This window comes from Urocitellus parryii, unplaced genomic scaffold, assembly GCF_045843805.1.
Source record: "Urocitellus parryii isolate mUroPar1 unplaced genomic scaffold, mUroPar1.hap1 Scaffold_88, whole genome shotgun sequence".
NCBI classification, from domain to species: domain Eukaryota; kingdom Metazoa; phylum Chordata; class Mammalia; order Rodentia; family Sciuridae; genus Urocitellus; species Urocitellus parryii.
The window spans coordinates 998,650-1,009,887 of NW_027554213.1; positions in this window are offsets into that span (position 1 = coordinate 998,650).

Genomic DNA, 11,238 nt, shown 5'->3' on the forward strand with positions numbered 1-11,238 from the left:
TCTATTTGTCTCAAATTCATAGCCATCTGCCTCTCTAGATGAATGTGTCTGTATATCAGAATCTAACTTCACCTGGACAGCTCTACTACTGTCTCTCTAGTTCAAGGTACCATCAACTCTTGCCTCAATTATGTCAGTAAAATCCTTAGTGACCTTTGTTTTTGCTCTTTTCCCTTCAGTCTACTCTCAATTCGCTGTTTAGAGTGATCTCATTAAAATGAAAAGTCCCATCTCCTTCTGCAAAATGTCTTTACTACCAAGACCTTATAAGATTTGGCTTCCTGTTACTTGTCTGACTTTGTCTCTTTCTTGTCTTCTCCATCTTCACTCTGGTCTTTCTGGGCATGCTTCCACCTGGGCCTTTGTGATATCCACTACTTATTTTCACTTCCATATATCTCATACCTCACTTCCTCACCTATTTTCTTGTTTTATTCAGATGTCATCTTTTCAAATGAGGCCTAGCCTGAACACTAGTCTTAAAATTGTAAGTTCTTAACATCTCCTAATTTCCTCACTCTCCTTATTTTCCTTAAATACTTATCTTCTTCTACCACACTATATTTTTCTTTCTAATATTGCGTATTTTCTCCACCATATTCCCTCTGGAGGTATACTTCCTATGCTCAGGGATTTTTGTCTTTCTCTCTAATGCCTAGAAAAACACCTGGTCGTAATACATGGCTTAATAAATACTAAATATTAACTGAATCATAATATGTGCTTATTAAATATTTACTGAGATTAAGTGTTTACTGAAATATTTATTAAATATTTACTGAATGAATAAATGAACAAGTGAATGATTGAAAGAAGTGCTAATGCTGGACCTTTTACTGGGCTTTATTTTACTCATCTATGCAGAAGTGCTATATGTTAAAGGAATTGAGATTACTTCTGTGAAATCTTTTTTAAAATTTTTAAACATTATATAATAATTTTATTGAGATATGATTCACATAAAGTATGCCATACAATTCTCATAAAGTATGACATTCACCACTTTTGAGTATATTTAATTTTACAATCTTTACCAAAGTCCATTTTAGAACATTTTCAAAAGAAGCACTATAATTAATAGCAGTCACTTTCCATTTCTTACTCCGAGCCTCACCAATCCTAGATAATGACCAAACTACCTTTTTTCTCTGCAGATATGTTTATTCTGGATTTTTGTTGTTGTTGTTGTTCTGGATTTTTATATTGAATAAGAGTGTGTGATCTTTTGTGACTGGCTTCTTTGACTTTACAAGTTTTCAGAGTTCATTCATATTGTAGCATGTATCAATATTTCATTCCGTTTTTTTGGCCAAATAACATTCCATCGCATGGATATATGTTGTTATGATGTCACTTCTCAATATTCAAGTATTCTGGATTATAGACTCTTATCAGATATGATTTGCAAATATTTTCACTGTTTCTTTAAGCTGTCTTTCTCTATCTTGATAGTGTCCTTTGAAGCACAAAAGTTTTTATTTTGATGAACTTAAGTTTATCTATTTTTATTTTGGTGCCTTTTCTTTTCATTATATCTAAGGAACCATTTCTTAATCTAAGGTCAAGATGTACTGCTGTGTTTTCTTTTTCATCACAAATTTTAGTAATTTGAGTTTTCTTTCTTTCTCTTTGTTAGCTTGGCTAAGGGTTTATCAATTTATTTTTTCAAAAAACCAACTATTTTGTCAATTTTTTTGGATTTTTTGTGGTTGTTTTAGTTTCATTGATTTCAGATCTGATTTTAATTATTTTTCTGTCTTTCCTGCTTTTGGTGTTGATTTGTTCTTCTTTTTCTAGGGCTTTGAGGTATAATATTAGGTTATTTATTTGTTGACTTTCTGTTCTTTTAATGAATGAGCTCAGTGCATTGAACTTTCCTCCTAGCGCTACCTTATATTGTCCGAGAGGTTTTGATATGTTGCATCAGTTTTCTCATTTACCTCTAAGTATTTTTTTAATTACATCCCTGATTTCTACTCCTGTATTTTCTTATAAAAGTCTTTAGTTTTAGTTCTTAAATTTAGATCCTCTTTGAATAATTCTTACATAGGGCATGAGGTACACATCCAATTTCATTCTTGATATCAAATTGTTCCAGCATCCTTGGTTTAAAAGACTGTCTCTCTAATCCCCCCAACCCCCTTTGTCTGAGCACCTGTTTTAGTGTTTGTTTGTTTTTTTAATCACTTTAACCAAAATACCCGAAAAGAGTAACTGAAGAAAAGCTTATTTGGTGCTGATGGTTTTAGAGGTCTCAACCCACAGATATCCAACTCCTTTGTTCTGGGCCCAAGATGAGGCAGCACATCGCAAGGGAAGGGCCTAGCAGAGGAAAGCTGCTCAGTTTATGGTGGTATCAGGAAGCAGGGAAGGATGATAACAGGGAAGATGCAGCCTTGTGGAACATCTTCAGTGACTCACCTTCTCCAGTCATGCCCCATGTGCCTGCAATTAGCATCTAGCCAATCCCTTCAAAGTAGGATGGACTGATTAGGTTAGAACTTTCTCAATCCAGTCATTTCAGCTCTGAATATCCTTGCATTAACAGCAACTTTCGGGTGACACCTCATATCTAAACTATAGCAGTACCCATGTCAAAATTTAATTTTAAATTTGAGGATTTTGTTCCAGACTCTGTAGAGGGTTTAGTTCTCTTCATTTAAACATTTCAATCAGAAGTGTTGGAGACAGATTGTTTATTTCCCAGGCTGTGTTTTCATTAATGGGGACCCTTGTAGTAGCAACAATTTTCTGAAAGTCTGTTTACTTGGGGAAAGCTTTCAAGAAAGACACATAATCTAATTCCCTGCTTAATGTTTTACTTGCTTTTGTGAAGTTGTAAATGTCAGAGTCTGTACTTGTGGCTTGCTTTCCCTTTCTTCAGTCTTCTTGTCCCTCCTTGAACTATTTTTAATTCTTATTTTCCTCCAAAGGAGCTTTTTTGAGCCTTAATGGAATTTTAGAGCCAGGGCAATTACTTGCACATTTGCATGGCATAATGTGGAGGGTAAGCACTGCACAAATTTACAACCAAAGCCCTGTTCCGATCAAATATATCCATTGTCAACCAGCTTTCTGGCATGTGCTGTGAAGGTAACCAGGCCAGCTGGCAGTCGTCTTGTGGATTGAATGCCATGTTGGACCACACAGGTACTTTTTCATCACAGGCTATTAATCTTAGAAGCTGAATTTTTAATCTTAGAAGTTGGAAATTTTTTTGGTGGAGCAGGAAAGTGGAAAATTGATTTTCATTGATGCTGTTCAAAGACTGACAAGCGTTAACTATAGAGTGTACATAATTCAGTTTGTCTGCTTTTTGAAGTCAGTCAACTAAGTAGTAGTGCACCCCTGTGGAGGCTTGTTACCCCTAAAACACAGATGTAAGTTAATCATTCCAATGCCTATAATGTGTGCATATGATCCATACAATTGCTCTCATAATGCCACTTTCCAATTAGCATAATGTACTTTTTATGCTCTTTTTTAAGACGTATTTCAGTTGGATAATAAATATAAAATTTCTTTAGAATTGTAAAATAGAGTGATCAGTTATCCTGGGTTTGCTTTGGAGGACATAATGTATCAGCTTTATGTACCTTCTGAGTGCTAGGAAGTATGCTGCTCCATCAATGTAGTAACCTTCTTGACAGTTCTTAACCAAACATTTATATGTAAAATATCTTACTTTTGTGATTGTCTTTGGGTCTTTTTCCTGATTTCCTTCCCTTCAGGTTAGTAAATGATTGAACTTAGCCAAACACTAATTATCAGAAACTTCATTCTTCCATGGATTCAGTAATCTTCAAGGAAAGTCTCCAGCATGTCCTCCATGCTGTAATTGCTGCTGGCAGTGCAAAGATGAAGACAGTCCCAGTTTTGTCCAGCGACTAGACATTACAAAGTCATATTGTTTATAATTAGTAATTCCATCAACAAAAGCAATCTCACATAGCATAGGGTATACTGAGAACATGTAATAGTCAACTGTTCACTAAAACAAACAAAACTTAGTACCTACTATGTGCTAATGGAGTTTGGCTTCTTTTTTCACCTATACGTTGAATTTTTTATTATTATATTTAAAATGGATCTGCACAAAATTAGTATCAGTACTTAAATTGCTTTTTTAAATTAACAAACATAAAAATAAAAGGAAAGCCTATACTTCAAATTATTTCTATATTTTCTAATCTCCACTTCTGTTTAATGGTTCAGGGATCATGCTTTAAATGTTTGTATTTGATCTTGGCCTGCGCACCATGCAATAGATGTTTATTTGCCTTACCTCTGGGATGATACTCACCTACATGTTTTTGCAGTTATAGATGGGTGTATGTGAGGTGATGAATATTTTTAACAGAATCTTGGTATGGAAACCTATTTTTAGTTTATAAGAATGGACAGGATACTCAGAATAAGGAAAAGGATAGTTAAACATTTGACTTAGGCATTCTTATTTGAGAAGGCAGAGGCATTTTGTCCTTTTAATTACTGAAACAATTGGAAATGTGGCTAAGGCTGAGAATATAACTACTATTAGACTTTGTGTTGATGCCACTGATCACTGCTGAGGTAGATTTTCATTATATTAACTCCAGTCATATACATTCTTTGGAAATCTCTTCCTTTCTTCCCCCAAAGCTTGTCAGAATGAGTGACTTTTTGTTAACCCAAATTCATTCCATTCTCTACATACGTGAAAATTTTATATGATCCTATTTTGGTATATGTTTCTTTTCCACAAGCTGCGTGTTATTTGACAGGTGTTCTGAAGCTCCTTGCTTTGGCAATGAACCAAGATGACAGAGCAGTAATGATTTTGAAAGTGCCATTCCCTTCTTGTTAAGAGACAAAAAGTGTGAAGTTATTAATTACTATTCACCAGTGGCATAGAAACTGGTGTACACTTTAATTGTCTGGTTATACAGTCAGTCTGCATAGGTTATTTCCAGGATAAAACTACTCTAAGAGGAAAATACCATATAACTTCACTTTTTCTCCCCCTGTATCCATTTTTCTCTTTTCATAAATTGTAAGTAAATGGATTGAAGAGAAAGAATTGCTAAAAATTAAAATACTGACCTTTTCTCCCCCGTAGGTTTTCTCCTTTCTCATCTGCTCAGATAATATATTTATGAGTGGCATGGCAGCTTTTGACAACCTTGCATATTTCCTCCTCCCCAACCCCAAATTAATCAGATGCCCAAGTGTTTGCATCTGCAGTGTATAACATTTTACTACACTATTTCCCTACTTTAGCCATGCTGGGTATATTTATTGCTAATTGGAAGAATTTACTTTTGTCAGTGCTGTATGGTGGCTCGAAGCGTATAGTCAGGCACATTAAAGGTATATCCATGTCAAATTTAAAAAAAAAACAAACTTGCCGGGCTTATGGCTTAGGACTGATTAACTGAGGGAAAACTAATAGAATTAGCTCTTTCTGTTTGTGTTTCATCATGTTAGTGAGCAGAGTAAGCCTGTGTCATTTCACCAGATCATAAATACTGTGTAAAATTGCAGTGACCTGAGTTTGGTAAGTTGTAGGAGTTTTGGAAGTTGGGGAGAATAGTTTTTTTGCATATGTATATATTTGTGAAGAAGCTGTTTGATTTTAATCCAGAGATTCCTGAGCCCTGTAGTCATTGTTTTAGAGATGTTGTCCCTCCTTTGAAATTGAGTGCTACTGTTGGATTTTCAGCTTTTTCCTTTTTATTATTATTTTTTTTGGTTGAATTAGTTTATATCCCAATATTAAACTTCAATGTGTCAGTCTCAAAAATCTAAACTTTTTCTTTGAAAATTCCCTCTCTTTTGAAAAGCAGTCTGAAATGGAATGTAAATGAAAAGTGAATCACTAATCACATTTAAAAAAGGACAGCAAAGCATGAGTGATTTCCAGAAACAGTTTATATGTAATCTTTGGAATTCTTCTAGTTACTAATTCTTCCTTACAGATTGGGGCTTATTTTTCTGTTACCTATTTTTATTGGCTTTTTTACATTTAACAAAAGCTTTGATGGTTTGAAACTAGTGATGAGGCTGAGTTGAGTAAGGATGGGAGTAGAACAAAAGCTATTAGGTTTCTTTCATAATTTGGATTGTCAGACATTTGTCTATATTTGTTTCAGTATTTTTTCCCATGCTGATGTAGTGGCAGGCAACATTTTCAGCCCTGTGTAGGAGGGTGGTAGGGAGAACAGTTGGGGGTGGGTGGGGAAAGGCATAAGCTCATAGGCTATTAATAATGTACATTGTTCTTGAGACCACATGTAATATTTCTGAGCACTGGCCAACAGGGAAGGGTACGTGTTCTATTTACGTTGGACTGCATGGCATGATGCAATGGACAGCTGATAATTTAACCACAGAAAAAATCTGGATATTTCTTCTTTAATTGTGTCCTGATAGGGCAGAGAAAATAATTTGTTTTCAGCAGACTGACTTACAGACAGTGAAAATATTTAATTCAATTACTGGTTCTTGCCTCATAGCCAGAAATTCTTCAAGTAATATTTGCTGAGTGTGTACCATGGAGGGAAATGGAGACAAATGACATTGCTAGTGACCTGCCAGCTTGAGATGAAAACCTTAGCTAATGATTCCAATAAAACTAGAGCAAGAGCTTGGAAGACAAAACTCATGATTACTTACTAGTAAACAAGGGAAAGGATCTTCTGTAGGTACAAAACCACATGGAAATGCCAGCATTTGCACTGGAGAAGGCCCTAGAATAGACACCAAGGGTGCCATGTTCACCCACTCATTTGCTTTGAGCATGTCATTCTTCCTTGTCAGAAGATGATAGTGTCAGAGGTAACAGTGGGCTTCAGTTACAAAGTCCTTAGCATAGTGTAGTCCTTCTACTATTGTTTCTTAGAACTACCCAGAGGAAGCGTTTGTGCAAGGTATTGAGCACCTACTAGGTATCAGGCATGGTTCTGGTATTGGAGAATTGATGTTAAGAGTAAGTATTCAAGGATTTTGTCTTCATGGAGTTTTCATTTTGGAAAGTGAGAGCAATTAATCAAATGGCCAAGTGAATATTTATGCCATTCTGAAGAAAATAAGTGCTAAGAAAAGAAACATAAATTTCTGAGTGCTGATAGCAGTGGAAGGCCCTTGACCTAGAATGAAACAGGATTCCAGAACCCATAGCCCTTGAGTCTGCAGAGTATGGGCTGGAGTTAATTAGAAAAAGTGTTGTAGGACAAGTATTCCAGGATGAAAGATAGCATGTGCAGAGGCCCTTTGGTGGGTAGAAGCATTATGTGGCCAAGGAATAGAGAGAAGGCTGATTTAACAGGATTGTACTAAAGAAGTAGGGAGTGATGTGAGATGAGGCTGGGAAGTGGCCACAGTCAGGCCATACAGGCCTTGCAGGCCATTTTTGAGTAAGGGGCAAATGTTAATGGGTTTTATGTGGAGATGAGAGCAATTGGCTTACACTGACATTTTGAGAACATCATTCTGAGTGAATTGTATGGGTCACAGTGGATGAGGGGAAACTGATTAGTAGGTTGTTATTAGAATATTTCAGGCAAGATATGGTGGTAGCTTCGCTGATGATAGCAATTGGGGTAGGATTAAGAGAGAAATATCATCAAAACTTGGTAATAAACTTGATGTGGAGTTTTGCATGTGAACAGTATGAAGGTCAGCCCCTGAATGCCTGATTTGTGCAGATAGATGGATGAGGTGCCTTTTACTGAGGTAGAGAAGACTGGAATATGACCAAGTTTGGGGCAGGGAGAGGGAATAATGAATAGTTTGATCTTGGATGTGTTAATTTTAAAAAATGTTATTAAATTTTTAATTGTTGCATAGTAATTGTACATATTTATGGGGCACAATGTGACATTTCATTACATGTATACAATATTTAATGCTTAGACTGTGGCAATTGGCATATCCACCCCTGCAAGTATTTGTTTGTTTGTGGTAGGGTTCCTCAAAATCCTCTCCACTAGCTATTTTGAAATATTCAATTAAAGGTTTTCACTCATTATTAACCTACTGTGTTATAGAACATTAGAATTTATTTCTCCCATCCAACAGCACCCTGTTAAGGATATGTTAAGTTTGAAGTGGCAGGATATAAACTTGTGAGTCATTGATATATAAGTGGTAAATTAAGCCATGGAGATGAATGAGATTTTTTGGGGAGAGAGGAGAGAGTGGAAAAAGAATGGGTGTAAGGATCCTCAGCTTGCTGAAGGAGAATGAACCTAAAAAGTAGGTTATAAAAAGTAGCCAGAAAAGTAGAAAAGATAGCAACAAGTGGTGTCATGGAAGCCAGGAAAGAGTGTTTCAGGGAGGTGTAGTAGGCAGCTTTCAGGAAGAGACAATAATGATAGTTTTGAAAATTTTGCACTGAATTTTGCAACAGGGAAGTGATCAATGCCTTCAGTTGGTGCTATTTGAGTGCAACCATGGTGGAAAGGTTGAATTGTTATGGGAAGATATAATTCACAGTTTATAGATGAGAAATTTGAGGCACAGGGAGGTGACTTGCAGAACAACTTTATTAAGTGGCCCAGGAACCTCAGACTCCCTGCTCTAACTGTTCTGCCTACCACCTCTAGGCTCCTGGCTTACCAGCTAAGCATGTAGACTGAGGCAGCAAACATAACTCTGTTCTGCCTCTGTTGTTTCCCCAGTGGTAATCCATGTCTATTTAACCTCTCTTGAGCCTTAGCTTCCCTCTTTTTAATAATGGTATCTACCCAATGGGATCGTTGAGAAAATTAAATGAATAATGGGTGCTAATGCCTTGTTGCATGTGTGATACATAGAAAGTACTCAGTAAATGTTATCTAGAAAATAAACACATTTTGCTGTTATTTCTGGCCTGAGAGCCTCTCTTACCTCCAATTATGTTTTTCTTTTGTTCGAGGGCTGTATAGTCTGCTTTTTTGTATGCTGTTTACCAAATTATTTTCAAGTTTGTGTTTTTACTTTGCCATTTCTTCTGCCTTTGTCCACCCACACTGCAAATTTCTGTGCACAACTCACTTTTCACAACTCACTTTCCATGAGTGATTTAACCTGATCTTCCTCACTCTCCAGTTTAATGACATCAGGTTACGTTTACATTCATTCACTCTTACAGGTTAGATTTTCATGAGTTTGATATGCTTGTTCATTCCATTTTCTTAAAACAGTTTCAGGGGCTGGGAATTTTTTTTTAATCTTTCAGCAACATCTAATAGAATGCTTGAAAGTAGTGGGCACAAAAGGGCAAACACCAAATATTTTTATATTAAGAAGAAGTTCTTTCCATTACTTTCTTCTCATCCCAGTTCTAATATCCTGTTTTCAGTTAAGTCCTGCCAACCTATCTTTGAAATATTTTGATTATCCATTTCTCTTCATTGATACTGCCACCCCCATGATAAGGTCAGGCCACCATCCTCTGTGACTAGGATCACCATAGCAGCCTTCCTCTGGTGTTTCCCTTCTTCTCTTATCCCTTCTAATATAGTCCCAATAGCAGATGGAACTCTGTTATAAAAGTATAATAGCATCTGCAAGCCCTTCAGTGGATCCCATCTCAGTTTACCTTGGACTCCAAGGTGTTAATTTGTATCACCTCACCTTTGTGCTACCTACCTGCTGACCCCTTCACCCACATCCCTGCTTTAGTTCAGCCACATGGGTCACCATTTTTATTGTATTCTGCACACATATTTAATTCTTTTCCTCCATAGAGCCCTTATGCATGTGGTTCCTTTTGTCTGGAAAACTCCCCCCCCCCCCGAACTTTGTGCAGGGTTTGCATTTTTCAACTCAGGTTTCAGCTTATATGTCACCTTCTTTTTTTAATATATATTTTTTAGTTGGAGATGGACACAGAATATCTTTAATGTGGTGCTGAGGATCGAACCCAGTGCCTTACACATGCCAGCAAGTGCACTACTGATGAGCTACAGTCCCAGCCCTTCTATGTCACCTTCTTGGTGAAGATCTCCCTGACTACTCTTCCTAAATAGGTCCATCCAGCTCAACACCATTTCTTATTTTCAAATTGACTTTTTTTTCATTTTCCCACAATTTTTATAAGATAAAATGCATAAAATAGCAAATACCTGCGTACACATCTCCCAGAATTAATATGTTGAGAGTTTGTCATAATTGCTTCAGATTTTCCTTTAAATAAAAGAACATCATGGGCTTGGGCTATAGCTCAGTGTGCCTATCATGTGTGAGTCATTTGTTTTGATCCTTAGCACCACATAAAAATAAATAACATAGGGGCTGGGGTTGTGACTCAGTGGTAGCACACTTGCCTAGCATGCAAGAGACACTGGGTTCAGTTCTCAGCACCACATACAAATAAATAAAATAAATGTCCATCAACAACTAAAAAATATTTTAAAAAGCAAACAAACAAATAAATAACATAAAGGTATTGTGTCCATCTACAACTAAAAACATTTTTAAAAAAGAAAACATCATGGATTGTTAGTCTCTTGTGTGTAAATTCTCTAGTTTCCTCCTTCCCTCTAAGCAGGCACCTATTATGATGTTGGTATATATCTTTCCTTTTTATATGCTTTTGTTACCTGTTAATGTGCCTACTTTATGTAAATGGCATCATATCATATTTGAGCTTACAGCTTTCTTTTTTTCATTCAACATTATATTTTTGAATGATATTCATGTTGATATCAGATCTGATCACTGATTTGAACTGCTCTATAGTATTCCTGTGTGGATATTTTACAGTTTATTTATATTCGTTTTTACTAGAGTTCCTACACATGGTAAGTACCCCCACAAAACTGGCAGAATTTACTAAAATAAATGACTTATTTTATAAACACTTAAAAATTAGATATTAAACCAAAGAAAGATGACTGTTTTTGCATTTCTCTGTCCATGTTCTCTTATGCATTAGCTTATTAATCTTTATTACATCCCTGTAAGATAAGCCTTTTTATCATAAACATGGCACAAATAAAGGAAGTGAAGTACAGAGAAGTGAAGTCATGTGCCTAAAAGGTTTAGGAGGTGTAACAATACACCTTCCCCTGAAGCTTTAAACTACAGACCTCCTAAAAAAGGAACCAATGCTTACTCTAAATTTGCTGAAGTCAGAGAGTACATATGTCTTTAGCAATGAAGGACAGACTTGATATTTTCATGTGAATATAAAATTGTATCATAAAGAATTTGTAAATTGGGAAATGAGATTATTTTCTTCTTCCTATTAAATAATGATTGAAGAATGTTTTA